The sequence below is a fragment of the Chelonoidis abingdonii genome, chromosome 2 (assembly GCF_003597395.2).
Source record: "Chelonoidis abingdonii isolate Lonesome George chromosome 2, CheloAbing_2.0, whole genome shotgun sequence".
Taxonomy (NCBI): Eukaryota; Metazoa; Chordata; order Testudines; family Testudinidae; genus Chelonoidis; species Chelonoidis abingdonii.
The window spans coordinates 23,888,609-23,909,114 of NC_133770.1; the positions used below are offsets into that span (position 1 = coordinate 23,888,609).

Consider the following 20,506-nt stretch of genomic DNA (forward strand, 5'->3'; position numbering starts at 1 on the left):
AAAAAAGCTGAACGGGCTCCATGGTTGCCGTGCTATGGCGTCTGCCAGGGCAATCCAGGGAAAAAGGGCGCGAAAGGATTGTCTGCTGTTGTTTTCCCAGAGGAAGGAATGACTGACGACATTTACACAGAACCACCCGTGACAATGATTCAACCCAGAATTCCAAGGGGCAGGGGAGACTGCGGGAACTATGGGATAGCTATGGAATAGCTAACCACAATGCAACACTCCAGAAATCGACGCTAGCCTTGGACCATGGACGCACACCGCCGAATTACTGTGCCTAGCGTGGCCACGTGACATCGAATTTATAATATCTGTTTTATAAAACCAGTTTAATGTAATTCGGAATTATCCCATAGTGTAGACGTACCCTTAATCTATAAGGTGCTACAGGACTCTTTACTGAATACAGCATTAATTTATCAGTGAGCAATCATAAAAACCTGTCTTTTTAATTCACTAAATTGGTTCCAGTATTTACCGCTAAAGGATGGGTTTCAATTGTTGTAATAAGTGTGTATTTCCTTAATGTTTTAAGTGACTAAGTCGGGTTTTATTACACCTAGAATTATTGTCATGTGCTGTATTCTAGATAACATTCATTTAAGATATATTAATACCACGCCTTTAAGAAATAGTGACTTCAGTGAATTGTCAGTTGAGTATAAACTTCCTATAGACCAAAAAGCTATGCAGATTATCTCTGGTCTTTTAACAAAGCAGACCTATTACTCTGCTCTTACAGGAAATATAATGTTTCTCTGTTAAAAAGTAAGAAGCTGTGAACTCTGTTGTGATATAATCATAATATGCTATAGCACATCTTTTTGTCTTGGTTTATTAAGATCATGGGATCTCAGGATTGCACTGTTCTGTAAATTACTTTATACAGAGGAGGTCGCTGGCTCAAGCAAGTGTTATTAGTCCTCCATTTTCTTGGAAATAAATTCACACAAATTAAAAAGGGACATAAAAGTTAATAAATTCAAAGCTATATCTTATATTGCATATATTTTTTTAAATCCTTACCTCTGTTACTACCATCCGTATAGATGGTTATTAAAATAGAAATAATATTAAGGGCTAAATGATCCTGTCATGTGTATTATGCAATTGAAAGAGGATGTGTGCATGTTAACTTTCTTAGCACAAGAAAATGAAAGCTCCAAGGCTGGGAATACCAGGGAAGTAAATTGCGTTATATTGAAAGTACAAGTGAGAATGGAAAAAGATGGTACCAGAAAGTAAAGAAAAGAAAACCAGGATGTTACAGTCATTATAGTGGTCCTTTACCAAAAGTTTCTCTGTTACTAAAATATCTTCTCTTGTATGCTACAAATAATACAATGAATAAATTAATGAATATCCTCACTAACCATTAAAGTAGTGATCCATACACCTTCTTCAGCGAGTAGCTAAACTCATTCTTATTGCCAGCACAAAAACCAGACAAACCACTGCACCTTTTAAACTCTGTATTTGGTAACACTTTAAAGTTTTTCTGTTTAGTATACTGGGCTACTGAAAGTCTCTGAACAAGATCAAATGAGACTTTTGTACACTCAAAAGCCTTAGATTGGTAAGAACTACATTCACTCAATATGTGGTCTTGTGGTCATGTGACTGCATTGTTGGCCATTTAGATATCAAACTAATGATTAAGGTTCCGTTCCCCACTCTGTCACTAGCCTGATAAGTGACCTTGGGCATGTCACTTCACTTCTGTGCCTCACTTGTGAATCTGACCACTGCCCTTCCTGGTTGATGAAAGAGAATCAGGCTCATTTGGTGCCCTTCATGACCACCACTTGAGTTATCACGCAATTCTTGTATTTCCTAAAACGTTAGTGACCCTTTGAGATGCACCATCTGATCAAGAGAGATTATACATTCTTTTTAGTTTTGGTCTTGACAGGAAGGTATTTGTTTAGGAATAATGTAAATGGTTGGTGCCAAGTATATCCAATTTATGTCATGTTTAGTCTGCATTGCTTACCCTAACTTTCTTCCATGTTTGCATATTCTCATTTCAAATAAATTGCACCGATTCTACATTCTTTGCCTTCCCCCATCATCCAGGCACAGCATCAGTTGTACTTTTATAAACTTAGAACTAAGTAGAAACTGATTTCTGAAATTCAGAGGCTCATGAACCATAATTAGTCAGAATATGAGCATTGGGGGTTTGTATGAGAGAGAATGACTACAAGTCATTATAGGGAAATTCATTGTCAGACCAGTCTGGCCTTCCTATGAGAGAGCCTGGTTACAGCAGACACCATCTGTATGACTTCATGTCAAGAACTGATGGGACTTAAGATTTCTCTTATTCTCCTTTTTCTTAGCACCCTACAACACTACATTTCGATGAGTGACACTACGAGATTTATTTGCATTACTTAATGCTATAGACTATTCTAAAATATGTGGGATTTTTTAACTTTTTATTTCCTAGAGAAGGATTTTCCAAAGTTCTGTACAGATATTATCTTCTAATGAGCACTTTCTTTCAGTCTTCCAAGGCAAAGGCTCTGTAGGTTGAATTTAATGTTTTGCCTACTCCTAGTAAATTAGAATAAAGTGCAGGGCTGTAAATAAGAGCCTGATCTAACAGCCATTGAAATCATTGGAGTCTGTTCATTGACTTCAAGGGACTTTAGACTGGGCCCTACATGCACTACATGACTTTATTTTTAAACATTATCAAGATTTTTTTCCTCCCCAGTCATCTTCATTATTTAAAAGACAGACACTGGCATTTGTGCTTTTTGTTTTTAGCTTTTCTTGTGCCAGTGATGATGTTTGATGATTAATTATGCCTGCTCTCCTTCAGACTGCTGCAAAAGACATTTTGTATGGGATTTTCAAAGGAGTCTAAGAGAGCTGGGTGCCCAAATCTCACCGGATTCAGTTGCTAAAAGACTGTTGTCTTTGCAATGTTATTGTGAAAATAAAAAATTCAAGATGAGTATATTGGAAATTGCTTGAATGACAACTGCAGTTTCAACAATGTGAATAGGGCTCTGTCGTTTGACAGGTTAATGGGATTACAGGTTTTGTGTGCCAGCTTCATCCTTTCTGTTCAAAACAGACCCTACCATTTCCATTACAGCTTTAAGGATCTGCTCCATATACTAGGATTTCATTTCTTCTCTCCTAGCTCTTTCATTTTTCCTAGTTCTGTAACTTACATTTTTTTCCACTAGTCCATGAGTTTCAAAATCAGTGTGAGATTAGGTTCTATGCATACTGGAGCTGAAGTGGAATTAGAGCTGTGCCAATTCACTATATCAAATGTCTTTTCTCCCCTGTCCCTTTAACTGACTTTTTAAATTCTAAATAAACTGTGTTGCAAGACATGTGCTGATAAATTGCAACGGCAGGGCCATATGCCCTAATAAATATTACGCAATGTCCAAAAGTTTCTTAGACAAATTATTGTAACCATCCAGCTGATATTACTAGGGAATGTGTTATTAATTATCAGAGGGGTAGCCGTGTTGGTCTGGATCTGTAAAAGCAGCAAAGAGTCCTGAGGCACCTTATACACTAACAGATGTATTGGAGCATGAGCTTTCGTGGGTGAATACCCACTTTGTTGGATGCATGTGTCCAATGAAGTGGGTATTCACCCACGAAAGCTCATGCTCCAATACGTCTGTTAGTCTATAAGGTGCCACAGGACTCTTTGCTGTTATTAATTAGGTTATTAATTTCTAGTGACATAATTCTACGTTTCATACTTACTCATCTAAAAGACAATCTCTGTTATGTAATTTCTCAGTACAATAACATTCATCCTACTAATACTTAGGCTGCTTACTGTACTAAAGCTAACATGCAACTCCATATGCATATTGCATAAAGTTAATAAGATCTGTTGGAGAGAAAACACTGTTTGATGTACAGAAGTGCAAAGGGGCAGTGGCTTGGACTGCTATTTTCAAGCTGGTTTAGTTGTACTACAGCTCAGTTGTGTTTGGGTTTGGAGTTTTTTTGCATGTCAGTTGATAAAGCTTACACATCTGAATTTACCTTAAAGCTCCTTTGTACTATTGCTGCAGTATAAAGGGGTCTTATAGTGCATGGACATTTAAGTCAGTAAGGAACTGATTTAATTAAGCCAAGATTAAATCAAATTAAGAACGTTCAAAAAAGGTGTTTTGTGCCCCCATCCCCCAAACTATGCCCATGTTAAAAAGTGGGGGGCATGGCCTCCATGGCCACACCAGTTTCACCATTGGACCAACGGTATGTAATGGCTTCTATATGAGAACAGACTAAAAAGACTGGGACTGTTCAGCTTAGAAAAAAGACAATTAAGGGAAAATGTGATGGAGGGCTGTAAAATCATGAATGGTGTGGAAAAAGTGAATAGAGAAATGTTATTTAGCTTCTCCCACAATACAAAAACTAGGGGTCACCTGATGAAATTAATAGGCAGTAGGTTTAATATAAACAAGAGGAAATATTTTTATACAGTGCACAATTTATCTGTGGAACTCATTGCCATGGGATGTTGTTACGGCCAAAAGTATAACTGGGTTAAAAAAAAAGAACTAGATAAGTTCATGGAGGATAGGTCTATCAGTGGTGACCCTGAACCTCTGACTGCCACAAGTCAAGAGACAAAGACGGTGGATCTCTCCAAAATTGCCCTGCGCGGTACACTCTTTCTAAAGCTTTGGAACTAGTGGCATTTGGAGACAGGATAATGGTCTAGATGGAATATTGGGCTAATCCACTATGGCAGTTCTTATGTTTTCAATATGGCCATATACCAGTTTAAGTCAATTTAAATACACAACTTCCGTTAAACTAGTGCAACTTTCTGTGTAGACTGGGCCTAAGAGCCTGATTCTCCTCTACCTTGCTTCTTTTGTTGTAATTTACATCTGTTCAAAGTGAGTGTTGTTTGCATGATGCTGCAATTCTGAACTGATAACATTTGCACCCACTTTGCACAGGAAGAACTGACTACACAAGGTGCAAGACAGTGAGAATCAGTCCTTAGACATTTATTACATTCTTCAAATGAAGAAAGTAATTTATGTATTTTCTACCATGAGAGTCACAGAGAAAGTGCTAAATCAAACAGGCAAGAACTGCACCAGTCAGGTCTAACTTGCTCCCCAAATCTTGACAGAATTAGAGAAAGTATAAAACACCTTAACAGGAATCAATAACACCCAATATGGCAAAAGGCCGTGTAAGAATCCTTAGTTCCCTGAGAAACACTACGTGGGAGCACTGTACCAGTGGTCCATTTTGTTCGGTGTCCTCTTTCCCAATGCCAGATGCTTCAGAGGAAAGTGTGAACCAACCCCTAATATATGTAATTACATAATATTATATGGTAAGACATGATTTCCTAAGTCACTTGCAGCTGACCAGCCCTGAAATCTCAGGGTCATAATTGTATTCTAGCTGCTGTAACTGCAAATGTTATTCCTAATTTAAATAAATGTCTAATCCTTGTTTAAAATGTACTACGCTATTTTCTTCAATATAGCAAGTGAAGCAGGTTAATTCTATGTCACATTAAAAATCATGCTCTCTGTTTCAAATGTTTAACTTTTGAGTACCCTCCTTTGTTCTTTCCCCCATAGGAGAAGGTAGAATAAATATTGTAAGAACACTCAGTCCTTCCCTAAATTATTCTTTATTTTATATTCAATCCCATAAACCACATCTCCTCTTACTCATCTTCTTTACTTTATGTTCTGCTTTCTGCCTTTTCTGAAATGCTGACCAAAACTGAATGCGGTAGAACAAGACCATTGAATTACATATTTTCTGTATTATTTCCATTTCATTAATGCAGCCTAATATCTTAAGTGCTATTTTGTACATTGCACACAGATCAGGAATCTTCAGTGAGCTGTCCAAGATTATGATCTGCCATTTATGTTGCCCAATTACCTAGCTTCAGAAGCTAGCAGTTTGCAATGGTGTCAGATTAAAAGATGAAAGCAAAAAAGCACTGATGTTCCAAACAAACAATGAAAAGAGTTAGACATGCATTTAAAAATAAAGTTTAGGATCATTAGAAGTGAAGTAAACAAGCTGAAATGGATTTACAAACAGACAGTGTCAGCAGAGCACACAATGAAACTAGTTAGCAACAATTCAGAGTATGTTTTTTGAAGAGTCTAACCGCTAATGTTCCAGACCCACAGTGCGATAGATCATCTGCAAAAGAAAATGGTGGTTGGACCAGAACTCCCCTGAAGGATGCTGATGATGCCTGCCGGGGACATCCTCTCCTCCATTCTGTTCTGTCTGCCAGTTCCTAACATGGAGCCAAGAGGAACCCAATTCGTACAAAGCATCTGACAAACAGCTTCCATAGCATCAGCAGGAAAAGGGGAGCATGCAATGAAATCGGCACTTCTACTCCCCTAACGGCCACACTCAACACATACTGGGTATCTTCATTCTGTGGAAGTGGAGGGGACTGTGAATACAGAGCTGGATACTGTCGGAGTTGGTCATTATCAATTTCTGAACAGATTATAGGGCCCAATTATCAAATAGAGATGTCTAAAAAAAAGTCATTCCTACATCTGGATGCTCAGGCTGGGACTTGAATATAAATGGCAATTTATGGACCCGATTGGATCTAACTCCTACAGTACAGGATTTAACTGTCCTGTTAAAGTGTTTACATTACAAACCTGCTAGCACTCAGGCAGTCTTTACAAATCATGAAAACAACAGTTTTTGTAACTAAAATTTTGTTTTTAGAGACTAATCTTGTAAGGAAGGATTGAGTAATTTAAATATTAAACTTCTGTTCCTAGCTGTCCCCACATTGAAATGTTACCAACATTAGCAATAGAAAACGTTTAGAAACAATTTGATATAAGAATACCAAAAGTTCAGGACACAGGCTAAATTTCACTGAACAATCATACTGCTTCTCTATCGTGCCATCTATCCTCTATCCCTTATCTGCACAGTGGGCCTAGAGCTTCTCTGTGAACACCATACACTCATTTGAGCAGAGCCACTGAAGACTTGTCCTCACTCAAGCATTGAAGACAATGGGCTTCTTATGGTACTATCCTTGATAATAAGCATTTGCATAATCCGGCCTTTGGGTTTGATCCTTTAAACAGTTACATATGTGCTTAACTTTACCATGGGAGTAGTCAATGCAATGACCAGATGAGACCAGTTAAGCCTGTGCCTAAGGTCAGCTCTACACTAAAAAGTTAGGTCAACTCAGCTATGTCACTCAGGGGCGTGAAAAATCCAAACCCGAGCAACTTAGTCAAATCAACCTAACTCCTGGTGTAGACAGTGCTAGACTGATGGAAGAATTCTTCCATTGATCTCCTTACTGCCTCTCAGTTTGGTGGATTAACTGTAGCAATGAGAGAACTCCTCCCGTTGCTGCAGCGAGTGTCTACATCAGTGGTCAGCAACCTTTCAGAAGTGGTGTGCTGAGTCTTCATTTATTCACTCTAATTTAAGGTTTCACGTGCAGGTAAAACAATTTAACGTGTTTTAGATGATCTTTCTATAAGACTATAATATATAACTAAACTATTGTTGTATGTAAAGTAAATAAGGTTTTTAAAATGTTTAAGAAGCTTCATTTAAAACTAAATTAAAATGCAGAGCCCCCAGGACAAGTGGCCAGGACCCAGGCAGTGTGAGTGCGACTGAAAATCAGCTCGTGTGCCGCCTTCGGCACCGGTGCCATAGGTTGCCTGTTCCTGGTCTACACTGAGGTGCTGCAGCTGTAGCGGTTTAAGTGTAGACATAGCCTAAGTGTTTTCAGGGTCAGCTCCTTAGACAGGAATTCATCTCCTTGTTTGTCTGGGAAGTGCCTAGCATATTTTAGTTGCTATAATAACAAGTTATAGATTTGGGGGGTGTTTTCTCTAGATTTTATGAAAAATACCAAATTATTTCCTCAGTATGAAAACCAAGTAGTATGGTAGGTGTCAGTGGAGCAGAAATGTTGTCTGTAAATATTACTGTAAATAATTTTAAAATCCTTGAAATTTAGGATGGCAGTTAAACAGAATTATGTACAATATGCCATCAAGAAAGCAGAATTGGTCAAACCAACATCTGACTGAGTGAGCCAGACTCAACAAGGAAGCAAGAAAAAAGAAAAAAAAATCTCTCTCATTCTGCACCATCCTGAACACCCGCTCACCCCCCACCACTATGTTTAGATTTTTATTTTATTTTTTTCAAAAAAATTCCTTGTGGTATCTGAGGGTATTTTATTTACACCCTCAAATTAAAAAAAAACACACCAAAATTAATCTTAGTTTGAATCTTTCCAAAACGTGTTTGCTCTGGGTTGTACACAACATATATATGTTTTCAGAATGCAATGAAAATATTTCCGTCTAGAAACTAACTGAATAAATAAAACCCAGAAGTGAAATTTCTAACAAAGGATTAGTTGTCCAGTCATGTTGAAGCAGCCGTGACCCCAATTTAGCCTTTGGCTACATACTCTAAGCTTGACAGTGACTGGCAGGGAGCCTGGATATGAAACAATTCCTGTCACTTCTAGTCACTAGAAGAAATACAAGTGGGATGTCTTACTCCAGCAAAATACATTACTTAATATCTCAGCACCACTGTAAACTTCATGGCCTCGTCAACAAAATGTTTTAAATGAAGAGGTGCACGTGCAGGCTGAATGACACTGCTAGCTAGAAATCTCTCATCAAGGGTTTGAGAGGCTCATGCTCACCTGAAGTGGAGCATCCTTAGGGACATGACTTGAAGACAAATGTTGAATCATAGAATATTAGGGTTAGAAGGTCATCTAATTCAACCTCCTGCTCAAAGCAGAACCAATCCCCAGACAGATTTTTGCCCTAGCTCCCTAAATGACCCCCTCAAGGATTGAACTCAAAACCCTGGGCTTAGCAAGCCAATGCTCAAAGCACTGAGCTATCCCTCCCCAATATTTCAAGCCATATTTCATTAGTCAGCTTACAGTACTCTGATGAAGTGTAACCTTAACCATTGACCATGATCTCGTAGTTCAAACCAGGGACTTGAGTTTGTAAGAAAACTAGCAGTCATTACTCTTACTGGGATTAAATTAGTTTCTCTTACTACACACACACCACTGTATGCAAGTTTTTTAAATGAGTCTCTAGTCCACCTTTTAAAATATGACCACCTTTCTTTTCTTAGCTCTTGTATGATTTTATTTTATTTTCCCTCTATTATAACCAACACAGAGCATAGAGTCTAGTAGTTTTCCACTGAGAAACAACCATGCTTCTCAAAAGATAGCAAATTCAATATAACAGATTGTCTTCAAAGGGACAAGAAAATCACTTTGAACTATATCTCCAATTTTCTAGCTTATAAATGCAGGTTATGACCTATTAAATTTAAGTGCCAACATTTTCAATGTGACTAATGATTTTGGGGTCATAATTTGCAACACTTTAAAAGGTCTCATTTTCTTATGTGGACATATGTCCGCTAAGAGAAGATGCACCCACAATATTTGCTAAATTTCATGTGTGATCTTAACTCTCAGTAGCCCAAATTAAAACAACAGCACAACGAGGAATGGTCTTCTCTGAAGCTTTAAAACTACTTCCTTATAAAACATTCAAACAGAAATGATCAGGGCCCAAATTCTGCTCAGCTGGTTTAAATGTCACTGAATGAAGCTGCTTCAGACTTCTATCAAATCAGGGAAGAGTAGAGTTTGGCTCAAGGCCAGCACACTGCAAAGAAGATAATATTTTATCATTAAATTTTATCATAGATAATACCATTCATAAAGCGGACTTTATACTGCATGAGGGTAAAACAAATATACATAAACAAAAACAAACAGGGCATCGCAGCCAGCAATAATGCAGGCGACTGTGAAAAGCAACGTTAAAGAGGCAAGCTTTCATCAAGCCTTAAAAATGTTGGCACACTAACTCTTTAATGTGATTTGGAAGAGTTCCATACTGAGCCACAATTGCTGAAGTCCTTGTCCCTGTGAGTTTTTAGTTTCACCCGGAAGATTTGCAATAATTAGTTCATTGAATGGAGGCTGTCATGAGTAAACTGAGGACAACAGACTAGGGTACATACTGCCCCAAACTAATTTTTAAAACAATGAAAACATTTTTAAAACGGATCTTAACACGGACATAGTGAAACTGAAGCTCTCCTAGATTTTCAAGTTTTATTCAGGACACAAACGGCTGCAATTCCATCATCCAAAGTTTTATGAACCTACTATTAACAAGTAATTATAGAACATTACAATACACCTATACCCCGATATAAAGCAACCCGATATAACATGAATTTGGATATAACGCGGTAAAGCAGTGCTTGGCGGGAGGGGTGGGCTGTGCACTCTGGCGGATCAAAGCAAGTTCGATATAACGCAGTTTCACCTATAATGCGGTAAGATTTTTTGGCTCCCGAGGACAGCATTATATCGGGGTAGAGGTGTAGTTCATATCTGTGATAATAAAGGCATGAATAGAACGCTTGGCCTCAAGAAAGTTCATATTGTCTTACATTTTGGAAATATTGCTTCTGAGAGGTAAACTTTAAAAAGAGATGACAAAGTTTTATTCATTACTGTATTTACTGAGGAAAATTTGCCATGCATAGCCACTAAATATAATCCAGCAGGTGGGTAGGGCCCTGCAGGGTCAGCTGTTTTCAGTTTTCAGAATAATTGTCATGGAAATGTTTATATTATGATGAATTTATACTAAAAGTTGCAGAACTCATCCTACAACATTTTCTTTCTAGTGTGGTTGCCTGATGTTAACAGGTTTTAAGAGGATAAAGGATATAAAGGAAACTGCATGTAAAAATAAAATGTAATAGAATGTGGTTATGTAATTTGCATTTGCTAGAATATTTCTCTATAAGGGCTCTTCTTATGCAGAATTGTAATTTATTTTTTAAAAAGGTACTATATTTTGGGCTAATATTTTAAGTGAATTTAGTGCTGTGTTTACAAAGTTCAGAAATCTGAAGTCTTCTGTATATCCACAGAATAGACACAGTACAGAAAGTAGCAGTGCAAAACCTGGTTGTTCTTTCAAATTCAACCTTGGCTTGGAAAGACCTCTGGGGGAGAGGGTAGTTTGATCCTTGGTCGTTCAGCTGAGACTGACTGTAAGGATCCAGGTTTTGATAAAAGTTTAGGGGATGGTCCTGCTTCCATGGATATCCATGGGAATATTGCTATTAAGACGACATGGGCCCTTTTTATTTTTGTGGAACATTGGTTCACCTGTTATGATGAGAGGACACTGTACAGTTTGGATGATCTCCATCTAAGTAGAATGGGAACCAACTTCCTTGGAGTCAGGCTGGCTGGCATAATCGGAGTGTGTGTGTTAAACTAATAACAAAGGGGAGGGTAGAAAGAGGGACGATATGAACACTCAGCACAAAATCGAGACGTTGAGAATAAAATTAATCAAAGGAATCAAAGGCAACAAAGAGAAGAAATTTTTTAATGTGCACATCAGTGCTACTAGCCTGGATAACAAACTGGACTCAGTTAATTTATGAACATAAATTTGATCTAGTTGGTATTACTGAAACCTCGTGGGATGATTAACAACATTGGAATACAAAACTCAATGGTTATAACTTACCTATGAAATATGGAGTAGGCAAAAGGGGACACTATGTGTTTGAATCACAGAGAACTTGAAAGATAGTGATCTTGCATGCTTATGGATCAATGTCCTAACAGACAAATCACAAGATGAGATATTAGTTAGTGTCTGCTAAAGACCACGAGAATGAAAGTAGGGAACAGGATGAGTGGCTCCGTAAGCATATATCTATTTGTACAGAAAAAAACAGTCACTAACCTTTCATCACTCTTGCTCTTCAAGATGTGTTGCTCATGTCCATTCCATTGCAGGCGTGTGTGCTCACCGCATGCATCGGTGCTGGAAGTTTTTCCCTCAGTGGTATCTGTAGGTGACCCGCTCTGGTGCCTTCTGGAGTGGCGTGCGGATGCGCCGGTATAAAGGGCAACACCAGCTCCCCCCTCTCTAAGTTCCTTCTTGTTGGAACTTTGACAGAGGGGAAGGAGGGTGGGTCATGGAATGGTCATAGGCAACACATCTCGAAGAACAACAGTTATGAAAGGTTAGTAACAGTTTTTTCTTTTTTGAGTGCTTGCTCATGTCCATTCCATTGGAGGTGACTCCCAAGCAGTACTTCCAGAGGCAGATAGGAGTTCACGGACATGTTGATTGCAACACAACTCTGCCAAAGCCAGTGTCATCTCTGATCTGCTGGGTGATGGCATAATGCGTCATGAATGTGTGTACCAAAGACCATGTTGTGGCCCTGCAGATATTCTGGATGGAGACATGTGCCAGAAAGGCAGCCAAAGATACCTGAGCCCTTGTCGAATGAGCCTTCACTATCGGTAGAGGCACAGCCCGTGCTATCTCATAACAAGTACAGATGCAGTTGGTGATCCATGTCGAAATCCTCTGAGAAGACACTGGAAGGCTTTCATCCTGTCAGCTATCAAAATAAAGAGTTGAGTTGATCTGTGGAAGGGTTTGGTGCGCTCCAAGTAGAAAGCTAGGGCATGCCCGACATCTAGAGCAGGGGTCAGCAACCTGTGAGAAGTGGTGTGCAAAGTCTTCATTTATTTATTGTAATTTAAGGTTTTACGTGCCAGTAATACATTTTACATTTACAGGGGCCAGCGGATGGAACCCCAGACTGGCAGCAGGCTGAGCGGAGCTGGCGGCTGGGACCCCGGCTGGAAGGGGCCAGTGGATGGAACCCCAGACCAGCAGCGGGGAGCGACAGACAGAAACCCTGGGTTCAGGGAAGGAATGATGGAGGCTAGGGAGACCATGCGGAACTTCAACTTCTTGAGATACCTTTTGAGGTTTTGCAGGTCAAGAATGGGGCGTAGACCCCCCCTTGGCCTTTGGAATAAAAAAATAGAGGAAGTAAAACCCTTTTCCCCTCAGGCAAAAAGGAACTTTCTCCATGGCTCCCATCTACAAGAGGCTTTGCACCTTCTGAGTGAGCAGATGCTCATGAGAAGGCTCCCTGAAGAGGGAAGTGGAGGGAAGGTGGTGGGTATACTCCTCTACTACTGTGCTGAAGATCCATTGGTCTGATGTTAAGGGCCCAGGCAGGGAGGAAGGGGAACAAGCAGTTGGAAAATAACAGGAGTTCTGGATCCCGGACACAAGCTGGAAGGTAGCCTTCAAGCGCACCTTCAAAATGCCTGCTTATTACCCGGTTCATAGTGGATAGAGTTTGAGTAAGGTGAGGAAGCCGGCTGTTGGCCTTGCTGGTGCTTGTGGCCCTTGCCCTTCTTCCAGAAGGGCTCCGATCGGGAATGGCCAAATGTTAAAATCATAATGGCTGAGTAGGGCCTGATGGCTGGCCATGTTAACTGGAGGCTGACCATATAATAAAATTTTCTGCCAAAGAGATCAAGGCTCTCAGGGGTCGATCTCAGTTGGCCCTGTCTATCATGCTCATTGGCTCTTGATACAACTAGGGAGCCAGAGGATTCTGCCAAATCCTCGGCTTCCAGCCCCAGGTTCAATGACTTCTCTTTAGAAGCTCTTGGTGGGCCTTTACATCATCCTGGGGAACTGCGTGGGAAGGTTCCGCTATCCTCATTGGGCAAAGAGGTTGAGGAGGCAGGTATAGGCAGGTCAGTCAACTCTGTTCCCTCCACCAGGGGAGCTTCCGCTGAGGCAGCCTGTTCCTAGGGACCTTGCTCCAGCTCTGTTTCCAAGTCAGGGAACGGCTGAGAGACTGTCGCTGACTGTTTTGCAGATGCCCCTGAGACTGACTGGTGCCCTGTGATGGTTGAGGAAACCCCCATGGGTTCCATAGTTGCCAGAGAGCTGGCCACTGGCCTAGGGGCACATGTCTGCTGGTGGCACTGAGGGGAATGCCAATGCCCTCAGTGGTTGGCCTTGTCTCATAGGCAGTTCTTCGACCTCACTCTCAGAGCCTGAGGAGAAGGACACTTGTCTGGGGGATCAGAATGGTACTGCTGTCATCTATCTACCCCTTTCCCATCAGCCTTCTCCCCGAGTATCCACTGAGGACCTGTACCAGGATTTCAGCTCTTGGTGCCATGTCCCCGGTGGCAGCATTTGGTGGATCAGTGACAGTAACCTATTGACCAAGTCCTCATGCTTTGAGAGCGATGTCACTCTGTTGACCGGAAATGAGAGCGGGAGTGAGAGGATCGACGTCTCAGCTCGGGAGACCATTGGTATGCCTCTGGAGACCCATATCAGCAATCCAGAAACCAGTGACAAGACTCTGGGGACCTGCGTCTCAACTCTGGAGTGGTGCCGCGAGATTGGAGAGCGACATGGACACTTCGGGCACCGATGCCAGGACTCTGGGGACTGGTGATGTGCCTCCACAGGTCTGCACTAGACAGCTGGCGATCGGTGCCGGGATCCTGGGGAGCACTGTCTAAAGTCCGGAGAGTGACGCTGGAAATTCTGACAGGTAAGCCAACCTGTATCTAGGGGCTGGCATTGCTCAGGTAAGCACTGGCAGGGCATGCTTTGCAGCAGGGAGTGGTGCCACACAGACAGGGACGGCTGAAAAAACCCCAGGGCAGGTTTACCCCTTGAATGGGGCACCTCATTGGCTGGCATGGGCAGCACTGGAAGGGACAATATGCCCTTACCAGCCTGAAAGGCCTCTACCATGGATGGCACTGCTAGGCACCAAGTGTCTCTGCCACTTCCCAGGGTGGCAGGCAGGTCTCATAGGAGGCTCGACACCACTGAGGAGGATGAGCTGCTCCATGTGGGTCTTTGCTCTCTCCCAGCTCTCTCCTTCCCTTTATGGGACGTAAGAGAACGCCAGTTGGAGGTAAGTGCCCGTGGACACTATACTGATATTGCTGTGCTTGGAGCAGAGTCCAATCCAGCTGGCTCCAAGGCCAATGCGACTATCAACTCCATAAGGAGCACTGTAAGTCGACTGTCCAGTTCCTTTTTGGTTCGTGGCTTGAAGCTTTTACCAATGCCACACTTGTCACTCACGTGGTTTTCCCCTAAGCACTTCAGACAGTGTTGCTGGGGATCACTGACTGGCACAGGTTTTTTTGCAGCAGTCACAAGGCTTGAAGCCCGGGGATCGGAGCATGCCCGTCCGTAGGCTAAGTCCCGTACAGGACTAACAAACTATTTTTAATTTAGCACTAAGGGAACTAATAAAACTATACAAACTTTCTATAAACTATCTATATGACATTCGCAACTAGGTACAGTTGAGAAAGGTAAGTCTGGTGAGGCAAGGAGACATTCCAGCACCATCACCGGCGGTAAGAAGGAACTGAGGGAGGCAGAATCCTGATCACTGGGGACTTCAATCTAAGTGAATGCTGGAAGTCTCATGCTGCCAGTACCAAAACACTCTTGGATTTTCTAAATATTACAGATGAAAATTTTCTAACTCAAGAAGTGTTGCATCCAGCATGCGGGAATTCGATGAGACGTTGTCTTGCTAGATAAAGAACCACCAATCACAAAACTAAAAATTAGTAGTAGCTTTGGTACAAGTAATCATGACTTTGTCACAGTTATAATGTGCAAACAGAACAAAGGCAAGACCAAAAACATATATATATGTTGCTTTGAAGGGACCAGTTTCACTCAGCTGAAAACAATTATGAGACAAATCAGCTGGGAGGAAGAATTCAATTATAAACACGTGAATGTAATTGAGAATTGTTTAAGAACACTTTACTAGATGTCCCAAAAGCTACAATTCCACAGTCTAGGAAGAAGGTTGTACGGGTTAAAAAAAATGACTTGGCTTGGACAGAAAGTGAAGGCAGCTATAAAAAAGTAAAAAAAGAGACAGTTGATAATCATAAATATACATCTACAGCTAGGAATTGTAGAAATTTATAAGGAAAGCAAAGGAACACAAGGAGAAAACAATGATCAGCAGCATTATGTTTTTAAAGTACATTAAGAACAAAGAGAATCCTAACAATGGCATTTGTCCGTTACTAGAGGGAAATAGTAAAATTATCAGTACAAAAAATGCAGAAGTGTTCAATTTTTCTGTTCTATATTTGGGAAAAAAGCCATATGATGTAGTCATATCTGATGATGATGATGACCACACTGTTTCCATTCCAACAGTAATTCATGGGGATGCTAAATAGCAGCTACTAAAGTTAGACATTTTAAAATCAGATAACTTGCATTCAAAAGTTTTAAATGAGCTGGCTGAGGAGCTTAGTGGACCTTTAATGTTGATTTTCAATAAGTCTTGGAATAACAGGGAAGTTCTAGACGACTGGTAGAAAGTTAATATTGTGCTGATACTTCAAAAGGGTAAATAGGATGACCTGGGTAAATATAAACCTATAAGTCTGACATAGATCCTGGGCAAAATATGGACAAAAATAATGATAAAACAAAGGCTGAGAACTTCCTAACAAGGCTCTAGCCTCCCATCCTTTAACCCCAAATCCCTATAGATTCCCTTGATAGGAAGAATAGGGCTTTAAAAAGCCAGCTCCTAAGCAATCAGAGAAGCCAGCAAACAGGAACAACAAAAAGGGAAGTTTTGCGAGGGAGTTTAGAGAATGTTTGTTAAGTGTACCTGGCGCTCACACTCCCTCTCTAAACTTAACCCACCTCAAGATGGAATGCAGAGATGAGATTTCTAGATAAAATAAATGATGGCTTCTTGGAGCAACTAGTCTTGCAACCCACAAGAGGAGAGGCAATTCATGATTTAGTCCTAAGTGGAGCACAGGATCTGGTCCAAGAGGTAGATATAGCTGAACTGCTCAGTAATAGCGACCATAATGTAACTAAATTTAACATCCTGGGAAACATTTGGATGAATGGACTACAAGGTGGATAGAAAGCTGGCTAGATCTTTGGGCTCAACTGACAGTGATCAATAACTCAATGTCCAGTTGGCAGCCGGTATCAAGCAGAGTGCCCCAGGGGTCAGTCCTGGAGATGGTTTTGTTTGACATCTTCATTAATGATCTGGATGATGGGATGGATTGCAACCTCAGCAAGTTCGCGGATGACACTAAGCTGGGGGGAGAGGTAGATACGCTGGAGGGTAGGGATAGGGTCCAGAGTGACCTAGACAAATTGGAGGATTGGGCCAAAGGAAATCTGATGAGGTTCAACAAGAACAAGTGCAGATTCCTGCACTTTGGATGGACATGCACCGCTACAGGCTGGGGACCAACTGGCTAAGCGGAAGTTCTGCAGAAAAGGACCTGGGGCTGGATATGAGTCAGCAGTGTGCCCTTGTTGCCAGGAAGGCTAACGGCATATTGGGCAGCATTACGAGGAGCACTGCCAGCAGATCGAGGGAAGTGATTATTCCCCTCTATTTGGCACTGATGAGGACACATCTGGAGTATTGCATCCAGTTTTGGGTCCCCCACTACAGAAAGGATGTGGACAAATTGGTGAGAGTCCAGCGGAGGGCAACAAAAATGAGGGCAACGAAAATAAGAGCTGGGGCACATGGCTTATGAGGAGAGGCTGAGGGAACTGGGCTTCTTCAGTCTGCAGAAGAGAAGAATGAGGGGGGATTTGATAGCTGCTTTCAACTACCTGAAAGGGGGTTCCAAAGAGGATGGATCTAGACTGTTCTCAGTGGTACCAGATCACAGAACAAGGAGTAATGGTCTCAAGTTGCAGTGGGGGAGGTCTAGGCTGGATATTAAGAAAAACTGTTTCAGTAGGAGGGTGGTGAAACATTGGAATGGGTTACCTAGGGTGGTGGTGGAATCTCCATTCTTAGAGGTTTTTAATGCTTGACTTGACTAAGTCCTGGCTGGGATGATTTAGTTGGGGTTGGTCCTGCTTTGAGCAGGGGGTTAGACTAGATCCTCCTGAGGTCTCTTCCAACCCTAATCTTCTATGACTCTATGATTTGAGAAAATACCAAAGAAACCCACCACAGTAGCATTTAACTTCAAAAAGGGAAACTACATAACACTGAGGAAACTAGTTAAATGGAAATTAAAAGGAACAGGTACAAGAGTGAAATGCCTGAAAGCTGCATGGAAACTTAAAAATAACCCACCATATACGCACCAAATAAACTAAACTTCAAGACAGAGCCGTCCCGAGGGTGGGGGTCAAGTGGGGCAATTTGCCCCAGGCCCTGCAGGGGCCCCGTGAGCCCTGACCCTGCAGTGGTCCAGGTCTTCGGCGGCATTTCGGCGGCAGGAGGCCTTCAGTGCTGCTGAAGATGTGGAGCAACTGAAGGGCTCCCCACCGCCGAAATGCTGCCGAAGACCAGACCGCCACCAGATGAGTACAAGCGCCGCAGCTCCACCGCTTTGCCCCAGGCCTCCTGAATCCTCTGGGCAGCCCTGCTGCAAGAGGACCAAAAATGTGTCACCATGGCTAAACAGAGTAAAAGAGGTGATAAGAGACAAAAAGGCGCCCTTTAAAAATAGGAAGTCAAATCCAAGTGAGGAAAACAGAAAGGAGCATAAATTCTGGTAAGTCAGGTGTAAAAGTATAATTTGGCAGGCCAAAAAAGAATTTGAAGAGAATCTAGCAAAAAACACAAAAACTAACAGCAAAAATGGTGTTAAGTACAGCAAAAGCAGGAAGCTTGCCAAACAAACTGGGGCCACTGGACGATTCAGGTGCTAAAAGGTGCACTTAAGAAAGATAAGGTCATTTGCATCCATCTTCACTGAAGAGGATGTGAGGTCCCGTGCTGCCCCCTGCCAGCAGTGATGGCGGCGATCCTGTGCTGCCTCCCCCCCAAGCACTAGCAGGTACCCCAGAGCCCCCTCTAGTCCCAGCACCAGAGGCTGCCCCACAGTCCCCTGCCCCCAGCACCAGTGGGTGCCCCAGAGCTCCTCTCCAGAGCAGCAGCTGCACCCCACAGAACACCAAAAATTTAGTCACGGGTATATAGTACAAGTCAAGGACAGGTCACGGGGCCATCAATTTTTATTGCCCGTGATCTTCCCATGACCAAATCTTAGCCTTAGTTATCAGTCTTTGAAAAACTGCAGTTTGCACATGCGCAGTACAGACTTGCTACAGTTTAACAGCTCATCCTCCATGAGCATGCTCAAGCGTCTCACAGCTTCTGGTGCTGACCAGGCTGTGCATGCACTGTCCCCTAGAGTAACTGAGTAAGCTCACCCCAGCAGGGATACACTCGCCAAGATGGATTTTCCCTGTAATAGTTGTTCCCACCTCCTTTTGACCGGGGCAGGGCTGGGCATTGGAGCTGAGAGCAAGGAGCCTTTATCTCATGGGCTCTCAGTGACCCCCTTCTGGCTCTCAGGCAGTGTGGAGGAGGAGGAAGATGTCTGATTCAAATGCAGCAGGGACAAATGCCAGACCGGGTTGGAGAGGGAAGAAGTAGATTGGGGCTGGTGAGACTGGCATGTAAAGAGAGAGAGAAACTGTGACTGGCTGAGTAAGGAAATTGGGACTGATAGAGCAAGGAGACTAGGACAGGGAGCAAACGGAATGGTGGCAAATGCTGTGGCTGGGACTGGGATCCCGGGGGTGGAGGAGGGAGAGATGCTGGAACTGGCTGGGCAAGCAGAACTGGACTGGAAGCCAGTGAGGGAAATGTGAGGGATGACTGGGAGCCATTTCGTTGGTGAGACTGCTCAGATGATGACATGGGGGAAGGAGGGAGATTGGGACTAGGAGATAGGGACTAGGAACCAGTGTGGGTGAACAAGGATATGGGAGAGGATAGACACATCTGACAGGAGGCTGAAGTGTGGGAGGAGAACTGGGACTGTGTGGCAGAGAGAAGGGGACAAGGGAGCAGGTGGTGTGGAAGACTGAATTTGGATGAGGTGCCCAGGGAGGGGACTAGGATTGGGAACAAGTTGGACAAGGAGGTGGGAATGGGGAACTGCGCCTGGCTAAGAAGGAAACTGGGACTGGAATGAGAAACTTGAGAGGAGATTGGGACTGGACAGAGAAAGAGAATGTGACTGAAATCAGGAGCCAGGGTGGGAAAGAGACCGGACTGAGACAGGGTGGAGTGGACGAGACAGAAGAGTCAAGCTTGGGAGCAAATGGACAGAGCATGGAATGGACCCCAAAGTTCTTGAGTTTCACCATTCCTCTGAGGCCTGCAAATATGTGGCCATCCTCTAGCAAACTGTGTTTTATCTCCGTCTCGTACTTGTCCTCACAGAGGATGACAACTTACTATTGCTATCAGTTATTTTGTTATCTCAAGAAGTCTATGTGGTGAATCTAAAGTTTTCAACTCCACTGATAAACCATGTGGATGTCAATATGATGCCACACAGTTGAATTTTTGTTTTTTTCAGTTTGCTTTCCTAAAAAACTAGGAAATTACACAAAAAAGTAAGTTAGACTAATATTACTAAGGTCATAAAGTTAAGCACTCACCAGTTAATTAATTTCACACAATCAGGGCCAGTGCAAGGATGTTTCGCACCCTAGGCGAAACTTCCACCTTGCGCCCTCCCCCCCCACCATGTCCCCGCCCT

General features: G+C 42.3%; 1 protein-coding gene across 1 annotated transcript in view; it reads right to left on the bottom strand.

Annotated features, from left to right (window-relative positions):
• The window catches only part of VIPR2 (vasoactive intestinal peptide receptor 2), a 101,452-nt gene that overhangs the window by 37,653 nt on the left and 43,293 nt on the right, over nucleotides 1-20,506 (bottom strand). The window lies entirely within an intron of this gene.